The following is a 13,482-nucleotide window of genomic DNA, read 5'->3' as shown; positions in this document are numbered from 1 at the left end:
AATTGGCTTTTTAGTAGTTTTCATGTTAAAATAGAATTTGGGTTTTATGCCTATAGAGCATCTGATTTCTACTGAAGCAGACCATGAAACTTTCAGGTTGTTTACAGAAGTCACCTGAGAAAGGTCTCAGAATCTACAAGATCATCGCTCATTTGAAGCTCTAACCACACATTCACATAAGACAGATCCAGTTTCAACGTATTGATTTGAAAGGTAGTGTTGGGGGTGGGGGAGCACCATCTCCCATCATCCAGTTCACTCTCCAAACTGATGCAATGGTTGGTGCTGGCCAGGCTGAGGCCAAGAGCCCAGAACTCAATACATATCTCCCACGTGGGTGGCAGAGACCCAAATACTTCACTTGCTGCTCCCCAAGGGTACGCATTAGCAGGAATCTGGAATAGGGAGCCAAGCTGGGACTCCAATCCAGGGTCTCCAATATGAGAGGTGAGGATCCCACAGGGCAGCCTAGCTGTTGCTCTACAACATCAATCCCACGCATTTCCTTTTCTTTTCTTTTTGAAAGGCAGAGTTGAGAGAGAGAAAGAGAGAGAGGAGAGACAGAAAGAGAGGCTTTTCATCTGCTGGCCCACTCCCCAAATGGCTGCAATGGCCAGAGCTGGGCCAGTCCAAAGCCAGGATCCAGGAGCCTCTTCCAGGTCTCTTACATAGGTACAGGAGCCCAAGCACTTGGGCCATCTTCTACTGCATTCCCAGGCACATTAGCAGGGAGCTGGATCAGAAGTGGAGCAGCAGGGACCCCAACCTGAGACCACATGGGTTGAAAGTCAAGATTCCAAGAGGTATGTTGCAGCAGTAAAGGAAAGCCATCCCCATGTGTTAGGCATGGCCAGGCACAGGATCGCAAGTTGGGTGCACCTTGGGGACAGGCCCACCAGCACGTGGGGTTCAGGGGACTCCAGAGCCCCAGTGGTTACAGTCATGGGAGAGGATCACAAAACTCCAAGTGAGCACCCAGAGGAAAGGGACAACAGTCACGCTAAGAAATGTTGGAGCAGGAAAATGAGCTGGAGCAGGCTGACGGCAGGGGAGGTAGTGATGCAGGGCACAGACTGCGCAAGTCAGTCTCGCTAGAGAGGAAATCTCCCGTTGTCATCCTCCTCTTGGTCGGGTCTCTGAGAACTGGACTCCCACCCATGCATCCAACCGTGGGGTTTTGTGAGCTCCCTAACACAGGGATGGCGGCTCTTCTCTGGGGTTTCCTTGGGGGTGTGCAGGAGGGAAACCAAACCCATCCCTCAGTGCCAGGACCCTGCCTTTCCCATTTTGGAAAACCCCCCAAAAACATCCCAACACAAAAAGCCAAAGCTTTCATTGGGCCAGTGTGGGAACTCCAAAGCAAATGAGGGTAGCCTTACAGTCCAACAATAACAACAACAACTACTGTCCTTTTCTAACGGGAAAGAGACAGGAATCCCACTCAGAAATTCACAGGGAAGTCACGCCCTTCTTCTGAGCCCTTAGAGTGCTGTGCAAAGGGAGCGGTGGAGTCAGCCCCGCCATGAGAACACACTCCACGCTCCCGAGGCAGCCAACACACTGAATCACTGCAGATTAAATAAACACGCTCAGCCGAATCCAAAAGTAAATGAAAGGCCTCTTCTGACATAAGTTTGTATTTACAGAAATCCTGTGACTAAAAGCAACTTAAATTTGGACCACTACAAAACAAAACAAAACAGAATAAGCTTCCCCCAAGTTTACGTTAATCATACAACGTATCCAGAAACCCTGGGCCTGATAAGCCGTGTAGCAGAATCTCAAAAATCAGTAGGTGGATCAAAAAAAAAAAGTACTTTTAGCAGGAAAGGCAGCTGATTTTCAAAGCAGACGTCAACCTGTTTTTAGGCTAATTCAATGTTTTGATGGAAGGTTTTCTCATCATCACTATGATAGTTGTGATTATGATAGTGGAAATGCTACAGATGCTGTTTCTTAAGAAACCCAGCATCATGTAAATGAAACAATTCTGGTCACTCTGCATGCAAAATACAAAAGGCCTTCAATGACCGTGGAAATCTGAATTAAAAGTATTAGTTTGCAGCCAGCATTGTGGCATAGGGAGTTACGCGGCTATTTGTGACACTGGCATCCCATTAGCAGATTACCAGTTGGGATCCCAGCTGCTAACCTTCGGAACTAGCTTTGGCTAATGTGTCTAGGAAAGCATTGCATGATGGCCCAAGCGCTTGGGCCCCTGCAGCACCCACTTGGGGGACCCAGATGGAGTTCCAGGCTCCTGGCTTTGGTATGGACCAGCCCTGGTAGTTGTAGCCATTTGGAGAATGAAATCAGTAGACAGAAGTTCTCACTCCCTCTCTCTCTGTCTCTCCCTCTCTCTGTCACGCTGCCTTTAAAAATACATTCTTTTTGGAAAAGTTTATTTTGGTACAAAAAAATTTTGTTGTGAAGATTTTTGTTCACAAGTAGAAAGTACATATTATTAAAAAAAAAAAAAAAAACCTCTACAAGGATTACAGTAACTTTTTACACCAAAATAAACTCATACATTTTTTAAGGTTTATTAGACTTATGTGAAAGATGAGTAATGGAGAAAGGGAGAGAGACAAACAGAAATCTTCAAGGGGCTGGTGCTGTGGCATAGCAGGTAAAGGCACCAGTTAGAGTCCCAGCTGCTCCACTACTGATCCAGCTCTCTGCTATGGCCTGGGAAAGCAGTAGAAGATGGCCCAAATGCTTGGGTCCTTACACCCATGTGGGAGACCTGGAAGAAGCTCCTGGTTCCTGGCTTCAGATGGGCGCAGCTCCGGCCATTGTGGCCAACTGGAGAGTGAACCAGCGGATGGAAGACCTCTCTCTCTCTCTCTCTCTCTCTCTCTCTCTCTCTTTCTGTCTTACTCTCTGCCTCTCCTTCTTTCTCTGTGTAACTCTTTCAAGTAAATAAATAAACCTTTAAAAAAAAGAAATAAATCTACCATCTGCTGGTTCACTCCCCAAATAGCTACAATGGTCAGGGCTGGGCCACACTGAAGCCAGAAGCCAGGAGCTTCCTCCAAATCTCTCACATGGGTACAGGGGCCCAAACATTTGGGCCATGCTTTCCCAGGAGCATTAGCAGGGAGCTGGATCAGAAGTGGAACAGCCAGGACTCAAACCAACACGCATATCGGATGCCAGCATTGCAGGCAGCAGTTTTACCCACTGTGTTCACAGCACTGGCCCCAGTAAACTCATACTTTTAATTCCATTTTTCCACAAACATTTTGAAGTTGCCTTATACTATAGCAAAGTAATTGATACCTTTAAATAATTAATATGAGATATATCTTAACTTTGGGGGCATAATTTGATCAGACGCCTCAATTTTCAACTCTTGTTTTCTATGAGTCTCAGAAATAAGAAGAAGAAGGGAACAAAGCCAGCCCTGTGCAGACTCCTTTGGTGTGTGTTAGAGATTCTCAGATCAGGAAAGGTGTCCTTGTCTGCCTAGATGGGGCATACTGACCCCACTTGAGGATACAAACATACTAGATGAGGTGCAGTCTTTTCATCAACAGGCAATTAACTCTGCCACTGTGCTAAGCATCAGACTGTGGACATACAGGGGAAATGTACCCAGCCCCTCCTGGGTATACAGGAGCACAGGGTGCTACTTAGAAAAGTGTTCTGGGGGGAAAGTAACGGGTATTTTTGAAGATTTATTTTATTTATTTTAAAGGTAGAGTTACAGAGAGAGGAAGGAGAGAGACAGAGAGAGAGAGAAAGAAAGAAATCTTTCATCCTCTGGTTCACTCTCCAAGTGGCCCCAACTGCTAGGGCTGGGGCTGGGGTTAGGCCAAGCCAAAGCCAGGAGCCTGGAACTCCACCCAGGTCTCCCACATGGGTGCAGGGGCCCAAGCACTTGGGCTATCCTCTGCTGCTTTCCCAGGCACATTAGCAGGGAGCTGAACTGGAAGTGGAGCAGCTGGGATTTGAACTGACACCCATATGGGATGTGGATGCTGCAGGCTGTGCCTTAACCTGCTATGCCACAGTGCCAGCCCCAAGATAAGTTTCTAAGAACACTATGAGTTATTCAGCAAAACAACCATGGGGAGAGAAGGAGGCTGAGAATTCTCACCAGAGATGGAGATAGGCAGGACAGTGGTCTGTGAAACGCGCAGCTAAGTCGAACTGGATGAATCAAAGAGGAGCTAGATCAGCAAAGCTGAGCATCAAGGATGTAGCACGTGCTGGATCGTAAGTGCTGGGGCTGTCACTCTGAGAGCTTCTGAGAGCCACCCAAGGATGGGGGTGGTGGCTGCCATTGCTTTTCCTTTAAGGCAGCAACTTGATGAAATCTGTGGTCCATAAGCCATTGTCCCAGACAGATCAGTACAACAGAATAGAACGGGGAAGACCAGAAGTATGAGAGCGCTCATCATAATCCACGCATGAAATGTTGAGAGCCCAAAACAAGTCCAAAACAAGTCAATGCAGGCTTTGGGGGAGGGAGCTGAGGCAAAGACATAAAGGGAACCAAGGAGACACAACACATTGGACTTGGAAGGATTTAGAGGAATGTGGTCCGTCCCTGGAAACAGCATGCCGCAGACCTCAGGAACTCGGCTGCTGGAGCTGCACCTGTCTCGTGGAGGGTAGCTGGACAGTAACTCTCAGGTTGGGGGAGTCACAGTGGCAGAGAGCAAGTGAAGGGGTCAGGGAGACAGCAAGGGAGACCAAAGGGAAGGTGAAACCACAGGATTGCCCATTGCAATAGTCCAGGCGAGGAAGAGTAAAGAAGTGTTCTAGATTCTGGAGGGCACGGACTCGGGAGATACCCACAGAAGCTCCTAGGCTGGTGTCCTGGTGTCACAACCACACAGAGCCACCACCCTTACTTTGATCTTCCACAATCGGGACAAGTGGGTTCTATTGAGCCTATCACCCATTCCTGAGAGGTGTCAGTCCCAGATACTTCCAAGTGTGTCCATGCCCAGAGCTGAGAAATGGCCATGGCAGCACAGTAAGGACTAGGCAGATATTTAGAGAAACAAGATCATCAAACAAGCCCAGAAAAACAAGGCCGAGAGAGCCAAAGTGAGAGTATTCCCATGTAACCACACATCTATACCAGTGTGGACCCTCACTCATGTACTGTACATTTTGCAAAGCTTTAAGGATGGCAGATGTCAGCCCTCAAACCATGTGCTACTTCCACGCCCACAACAACCCAAGTCCATTTTCAACCAGTTCCAAGATGAGAATGCAAACTGTTAGCACGGCACAGTCATCCCGTCCAATTAGACAACAAAAATGGCAAAGCTTTAGCCTGTGACTCTGCATGAATGTAAGAAGCAGCTGACCTCCACAGGGCAATCAAAGGTGATGTCCAGGCTCTCGAGCGTCTTGCTCTTTTGTATGGTGTAACTGAAATCAAGTCATTTAGGTGAGAAGATGAGGAGAGAAACGGTGGAGGGTGCATCCTCCTCTGTGATCTGTGGACATTTGGAGATTGCTGGAAAGCTATCCCCTGATGGCTCCCGTTCCTATAAAAGGAGGAGTGCTGTATTGCCAACAGTGCTGAGCAAGGGGCACCTCCCCTGGCCCTCACCAGGGGCATCCCTCTCTGATCCAGAGAGATGGAGGATGGCTAATCCAACCATGCAGGGTTTGACATTCACCCATCGTGTTTTGCGGTTGGCTCCTTGCAGCAGCTCACAAGCAAGAATTAGTGCACGTACTTCCTCTTTCTCTTCTTAGTCTTAGGTGAGCTGCGGCCTCCCTCCCTCCCCACCTCTACTGCTTCCTGTCTCAAGTGGTTAGCACAGGTGGACTGGGCTTGCCCAAAAGGCCGGGAAGAGGGAACCACTCGCCCTCCCTCCATGCTCTGAGAGTGACTGTGACACTGACCTGTGGACAGGTTCCCTGACTCTGGCCGGACAGCTGGATCCTAGAGTCTACTCTATGGACATCATCTGAAGCAGTAGCCCCCCGAGTAGCCTGCCCCCAGAGTGTTTGGTCTAAGATTGACATTCAGTTGGGGGCGAGGGGTGGGGAGAAGGGCTCACTCTCATCTCAAGCTGAAGCTACACTCTCACCTAAAATCTCCCGTTGGCTGGTTCTCTGTCTTACCCCTAAGCATGGCCCACTGGACCAGGGACCTCTGTGTGCTCTCTGTGCCTGGACACTCCAGGAAATGTGCATAGCAAACAAACATGGACCAGCAGCCAACTCAGAAACCAGGTGCTTTTTTTTTTTTTTTTTTTTTTTTTGGACAGGCAGAGTGGACAGTGAGAGAGAGAGACAAAGAAAAAGGTCTTCCTTTTGCCGTTGGTTCACCCTCCAATGGCCGCCATGGCCGGCACGCTGCGGCCGGCGCACTGCGTTGATCTGACGGCAGGAGCCAGGTGCTTCTCCTGGTCTCCCATGGGGTGCAGGGCCCAAGCATTTGGGGCATCCTCCACTGCACTCCCGGGCCACAGCAGAGAGCTGGCCTGGAAGAGGGGCAACTAGGAGAGAATCCAGCGCCCTGACCGGGACTAGAACCTGGTGTGCCGGCACCGCAGGTGGAGGATTAGCCTATTGAGCCATGGCGGCGGCCCCAGGTGCTCTCAAAAATAATGATTAAAGAGAATGTCTTGGGCTCAAATGAGCACATAACTTAGAAGGGGAGACTAATGAACACGGTATTCAGTATGTTTGATTTCTACTTTATACTGTGTGTATGAAATTTATTTTTTGAGAAATGCACAAGCAAGGTATCGTACATACTAGTGTGGTTTTAATACAGTCTTTAAAAAAGGTTTTTTTAGTTCCTCCTTTCCTTTCCCTCTCCCTGTAACTAAATAACCTCCTCTTCCTCCAACTATTTTTCCCACCTTACCAGTCTGGCTGTCACTGCTTACTTTTCACGGTGATAATAGCATTATCTGCAGTTAGGTTGCATGCAGCATGGTTTGTACCAGAAATGACTGTCATCTACCTGGTACCCCCCCCCCACCTTGCATTTCAAGCAGCCTCACAACAAACATGTCGTTCCTGGTTCCTGTGTGCTGAACTTTTTAATTTCTATTTCGGTCGGCCAAGTTCACAAAAGCAAAGGGTATGTTTGCTTCTATGCTTATAACATTCTTCCTGATACTTTGTCCCAGATGCTGCTAACGGTTCACATGTCTAGCAGCCATGCATGTCAGAATGCATTACCAGAGACCCAGGGATGGAACTCATTCACCCTTGCAACTTCTCTTCATTTTCTTTGTCCTTTTTTTTCTATTGGGTTCTATTTTTCCTGTAAGCTTGTTCTTGTTCACGTATAGTTATGTCTTTCCATCCAAGAAGATGATGTCTCAGGGTAGATGTTGCTTCTTGGGACATGCATGTCCCATATTGCAGTGCTTGTTTCAAGTCCTGGCTGTTCTGTTTCCAATCCAGCTTCCTGCTAATGTGCACCCTGGGAGGCAGCAGGGGATGACTCAGTACCTGGGGCCCTATCACTGACATGGGAGACCCAGATGGCGTTCTGGGCCCCTGCCTTCAACCTGACCCAACCCTTTGCTACTGTGGGAAAATTAGGAGTGAGCCAGTGGATGGAAGATCTATCCCTCTTTCTGTCACACTGCCTTTCAAATAAATATAAATAAATATTTTAACAGAACATGTTGTCTTTCCTTTCTTTTAGATCTTTTAAATCCTCTGCAAGGTTTTAAAATGTTGCCATTTTCTTCATACATATCTTGCGTCTTTCTTACTAAATATGTTAATATTTAGTATTTGCATTTTAATGGGACTTTTTTCTATTCTACTTCTAGGTACTTATCGCAAGTAGATCTTTGCATATTTGTATTGTATCATGTATGAGTACCTTACACATTTTTGTATTAACTCTAAAGTTTTCTATTTTTTTAAAGGTTTACTTATTTATTTGAAAGACAGAGTTACAGAGAGAGGTAAAGACCCCAGATGGCTGCAACGGCTGGAGCTGAACCCATCTGAAGCAAGAAGCTTCTTCCAGGTCTCCCACATGGGTGCAGGGGCCCAAGCACTTGGGCCATCTTCTACTGCTTTCCCAGGCCATAGCAGAGAGCTGGATCAGAAGAGGAGCAGCCGAGACTCGAACCGGCACCCATATGGGATGCCGGCGCTTCAGGCCAGGGCTTTAACCCACAGTGCCACAGCGCAGATCCCTAAAGTTTTGAAAATATAATATCTTGCGTTTTTATCAAGAAAAACAAAATGTTATTAATTCCTCATGCTTATATGAATTATTTTTCATTTTTTCAAAAAGATCTGAAGTTCAATTAGGGAAATTTTCATCTTTTTTTCAATGACTTGGAAGAGTTTAAGTACCAAGAAAAACACATGGTTTTGAAATTTTTCAACTTTCTTGATAAAATTCAATAGTAAGACCATCTGACCTTGTGAGAATTTTTAATGACAAATCTTCAGTAATCATTTCTAACTCTTCTATGATAACTGCTATGCTGTATTTGATCCGGGACTTCCATATGAGTGGCAGAAACCCAACTACTTGAGGCATCATCTTCTGCCTTCCAGGATACACGTTAACAGGAAGCTAAGGAATCAATAGTGGAGCCAGGAACCAAACCCAGTTACTGGACATGGGATGCAGGTGTCCCAACTGGCAGGTTAGACTTCAGGCCAAATGGCCACCCCAATAAAAGAAACACTTAAACAGGAATTTCCTTCATTGTATACCAAATTGTTTACAGACAAAATAATGTGATACTTTAGATTAGTTGTAAAATAATCCCCGCCCAAAAGTAGGTGTAGTGTAGGTGAATCATGGTTGTCTTTGTGATCATAATTGTTGAAGCTGAAAGTTAGTGAAGGTTGACAGTTGATCATTATTTGTGTTTTTTTTTTTAGTTTTTACATAATAAAACTTAAAAAAGAAATCTGAGAAGGAGTTGTAATGTAGTTCCATGGTACTAAGTTAGGCACTTAATTCTTCTCCTTTGTTCCTGTCCTGATGGAAATCACTTTCAAATGCTTTCCAAATAACATCCTATTAAGATCAGTGCATCAACGCTGAATTTCCCAGGCTCCCCTCATGAACTTTAAATATTTAGTCTGAGTGAGTACTCATAGCTCTCTGTTTGGGATGAAGAGGAGTCTCCCCTACTTTCCAAAACAAACTTCCCTCTCTCTCCTCCAAGAATCCACCCAATCTCCTGTCCACATTTTATGTGCATCCTGTATATTTTGTCCACACTCAAGTAGACACAAACTGACCTGGCTTTGCAGCTAATTGCAGAACGTACCACCTAGCAAAATGATGCATTACAAAACATCATGGCTGGATCATAATCTATTTAGCAACATACTTTGGGTTCTTGAGCAGAGCAGAAAACTGGTCTTTGGAGGGAAGGGAGATGAATGGAAACAGGAACGGATCAGCAAAATGCCATGCCGGTCATAAGCCTGCTCTGAGAATCACACAATGTGGGCTCAGCTCCTGCCCCTGCTCTGCTGGGCTCAGTTGCCACCTGCCCTGCTGAGGATGCGAGTAGACTGACCCCTGTGTAGCATATCACAAACCCACCTAGTCCTGTCTAACTGGGGAGTAGTGTGATGGTTTGGCAAGATGCGCATGGGCCCCTCTAAAATGTCAGGGGACTGCTCAAGCAACCTATTGGAAAGGCCAGGGAGATGTTATCAAACCAAGCCTGAAGCTGGGAAGTGTTTTCTACAGGAAATGCAGAGTAGCACCCTCATCACAGATAAATTTCATAAGTAACATGGCTAAGTCTGCTGCATCGGTTTTCTTGTCAGCAATTATCTCTGTAAGCCTGTTTTGTGTTATCTACTATAACTCAAAAAAGCCTTAATGAATGTATAGCTACCAAATTCAGTGGCCTTTCATTAAGCTCTATTTGTCCTGGTGTCTCTAGAGCTCATGGGTGCCCCTGTTAAGAGAAAAGCAGGACAGCTTCAGCGGTCCATCCTGCCTTCAATTCTTCTTAGTCTCAGAAAGTCCTTCTTAACTTAGTCTCCTTTCACTACTCTGTATCTCTTTCCTTGCCCTGCCTCTGGCTCCTCTTCCTTAAATGTTGGCTTCCCCAACTATCACTATTGTTTTACCTTCAAAATAAATCTTTCTGTGTAAGGCGACAGAATAGGATAAAAGGATAAAGAAAACTCTATCACAAAAACACTTACCAGAAGAAAACTGGCTAGCCCACAGTGATATTTGAAAAAGTCAGTCTTGGGCTGACGCCGTGGCTCAAAAGGCTAATCCTCCACCTTGCGGCGCCGGCACACCGGGTTCTAGTCCCGGTCAGGGCGCCGGATTCTGTCCTGGTTGCCCCTCTTCCAGGCCAGCTCTCTGCCATGGCCTGGGAGTGCAGTGGAGGATGGCCCAAGTCCTTGGGCCCTGCACCCCATGGGAGACCAGGAAAAGCACCTGGCTTCTGGCTTCAGATCAGCGCGATGCACCAGCTGCAGTGGCCATTGGAGGGTGAACCAACGGCAAAAGGAAGACCTTTCTCTCTGCCTCTCTCTCTCTCACTGTCTACTCTGCCTGTCAAAAAAAAAAAAAAAAAAAGAAAAAGAAAGAAAGAAAGAACAGAAAAAGTCAGTCTTAGGACAAGAAATAGTACTAAAATAGATTTATTTCATAGTGGAGAAACCTCATTATTCTAAGCCTACATTCATCTGCATATAATATGCAAATTTCAAAAATCTGTATGAGAAAACAAGAGGCTGAACAGGAGTGACAGTGGGAAAATGTAGCATGCTGCAGTAGCTGAGAGAACAGGCTAACGACAAGGCACTGAAGACACTTTGTACAGGTCTGAACACGGCGAGAGACAAGCTTGACCTCACTGGCACTTCAGAACACTGTCCCATAGAACGTATTTTGGAATACACGTACACGTTCATTTCCCTGGCAATAGAAGATGGACCAAAATAGAAAATGCACTAGGCCATAAAACAAGCCCTAACGAATTTCAAAGGATTGAAACAACTCCAAGAATGTTTTCTGGTTTTCGCGGGACTAAGCTAAAATGAGTAACAGAAAGAAAATTAGGCAACTTCCAAATTTCTGAAAACTGAGCAGCAGGTTCTGCATAACCCAGGAGTCAAGCTAGAAAAGATCCATCTCACAGTCACAGTACACACTGTGTGACTTAGAGACGTAAGGTGCCACACGCCTCAGTGTGCCCGTCCCTGGGGGAGATTCTGAGATAGGCTCTTGGATGGGGTCATAGTCCAGGTCGTGATTTCTATGTGAGCCACGGCAGATCACCATAAAGTTTCACTTCAAATGTGTCCGTCTTACTGTGTTATTGTTCAAAACAAACACTCACCACAGAGCATCAGCTGGATACGGTTTTGTGATAAAGCTCCTCTTTTTTATTTTTAAAAGATTTATTTATTTATCTGAAAGTCAGAATTACACAGAGAGAGAAGGAGAGGCAGAGAGAGAGAGAGAGGTCTTCCATCTGCTGGTTCACTCCCCAATTGGCCGCAACGGCCAGAGATGCGCCAATCTGAAGCCAGGAGCCAGGAGCTTCTTCCAGATCTCCCATGCAGGTGCAGGGGCCCAAGGACTTGGGCCATCTTCTACTGCTTTCCCAGGCCATAGCAGAGAGCTAGATTGGAACTGGAGCAGAGGGGACTTGAACCCGCACCCATATGGGATGCTGGCACTGCAGTTGGCGGCTTCACCCGCTATGCCACTGTGCTGGCCCCCAGAGCTCCTTTCATTAACGTCTTCCTCGTTTGTCTTCATCCACCACCTTGGTTTTAGTTGTTTCCTCCATGTCTTTGCTCTGTAACTCTATCCTTGTTTTCACCTCTAATTCTGGCTCTGGTTCTGAGCTTTTAAATGTCTTCCCATTGGACATGCCATTCATGAGCCCAACTGTAACAGATTTTCAACAGAATTTTGCTAAAAGAATTGTGCATTTCCAAGGCTACTACTTGTGACCAGACACGTAGGCTCCCAAAAATACAGTCGTCTTTACGGTTTCCCTCTTTTTACCTGCCCAGACCTTATCATGAATAATTGACGATTTTTTTTTCTTTAATTATCTCTTGAGGGTGGGGCTTCAGCATGGTGGTTAAGGCGTTGCTTGGGACACCACCTCAGAGGGCCTGGGCTTGAGCCCTGGCTCCACTTTCTTTTAAGATTTATTTATTTACTTGAGAGGCAGAATTACAGACAGAGAGGCGGAGACTAAGAAAGAGAACGATCTTCCATCCACTAATTGGTCCACTACCTAATTGGCTGCAACAGCCAAGGCTGGACCAGGCTGAAGCCAGGAGCCTAGTTTCATCTGGGCCTCCCATGTGGGGTGACAGGGGCCCAAGCACTTGGACTATCTTCCACCGCTTTCCCAGGTTCATTAGCAGGGAGCTGGATTAGAAGTGGAGCAGCCAGGACTTGAACCAGCACTCATGTGGGATGCTGGCTTTGCAGTCTGTGATTTCACCTGCTGTGCCACAACCCTGACACCCTGGCTCCACTTTCAATTCCAACTTCTCAGTAATGTGCACCCTGAGAGGCAGCAGGTAATGACTCAAGCACTTGAGTCCCTGCTACCTATGTGGGAGACCTAGACTGAGCTCCTGGCTCTTGGCTCTGGCTTGGCTCAGCTCAGGCTATGGCAGAATTTAGGAAATGAGCCACTAGATGGGAGATGTCCTTCTGACTCTCTGTCTCCTTCCCCTCCACCCATTCTCTCTGTCTCCCTGTATGTGTCTCTCTGCCTTTCAAGTAGCAAAAAATTTTCTTTTAAAAAAGGAAGGGCAGATACTTGGGATGCCTACATCCTATTTCAGAGTTGGGTCCTAGGCTTGAGTCCTGGCTCTGCTCCCAATCCCAGCTTCCTGCTAATGCAGATGCTGGGAAGTAGCAGGTGATGGCTCAAGTAGCTGGGTCTCTGCCACCTGTGCTGGAAGAATCAGACTGAGTGCTGGACTCCAGCTTTGGCCAGACCCAGCCCTGGACATTGCAGGCATTTAGGATGAACCAGCAGATGAAAGTGCTCTCCCTCTCTCTCTTTTTCAAACGAAATGAAAATTAATAAATCTTTAATCAATCAATAAGTACTCTCTACATATCTTCAGTATTTCCAAGTCTGTTGAGATGATGAAGGACCTATAGCCATAGAGATTGCCCTGGTTACCCTTGACCTTGACCCTGCAGCTGTCACTCCCTGCTAAGATGGTGACAGCAGGCTCTTCACTGGCTGCTTGCACCTCGCTTTCCAAATCCTCCTGTGCACAGCTGGTGCATTCTGATCAAGCTTCCCTTATTTGGAAAGCTTTTTCAGTAATTGAAAGGAAAATAAAAGTTCTGAGCCAGATTTACGAATGTTCACATGTTTTGGACCCAACTTGTCGAAAGGAGCAAGTTGGGGCCAAAATACGTAAACATTCATAAATCTGGCTCAAAATTTTTTATTTTCCTTTCAATTACCTGGTCAAATATCCATTTTCTGTGATCACCTCTTACTCTTCAATTTCCTCTCTTGGAAGATTCTGGAAAAA

At 46.4% G+C, this 13,482-nt stretch overlaps 1 long non-coding RNA gene across 2 annotated transcripts in view; it reads right to left on the bottom strand.

The window, feature by feature from the left end:
* The window catches only part of LOC138845849 (uncharacterized), a 99,058-nt gene that overhangs the window by 18,706 nt on the left and 66,870 nt on the right, over positions 1–13,482 (bottom strand). The gene's annotated exons all lie outside the window — the stretch shown is intronic.

This window comes from Oryctolagus cuniculus, chromosome 16, assembly GCF_964237555.1.
Source record: "Oryctolagus cuniculus chromosome 16, mOryCun1.1, whole genome shotgun sequence".
NCBI classification, from domain to species: Eukaryota; Metazoa; Chordata; class Mammalia; order Lagomorpha; family Leporidae; genus Oryctolagus; species Oryctolagus cuniculus.
The sequence above is the reverse complement of the archived record's forward strand: the minus strand, read 5'-3'. Positions and strand labels throughout refer to the sequence as shown.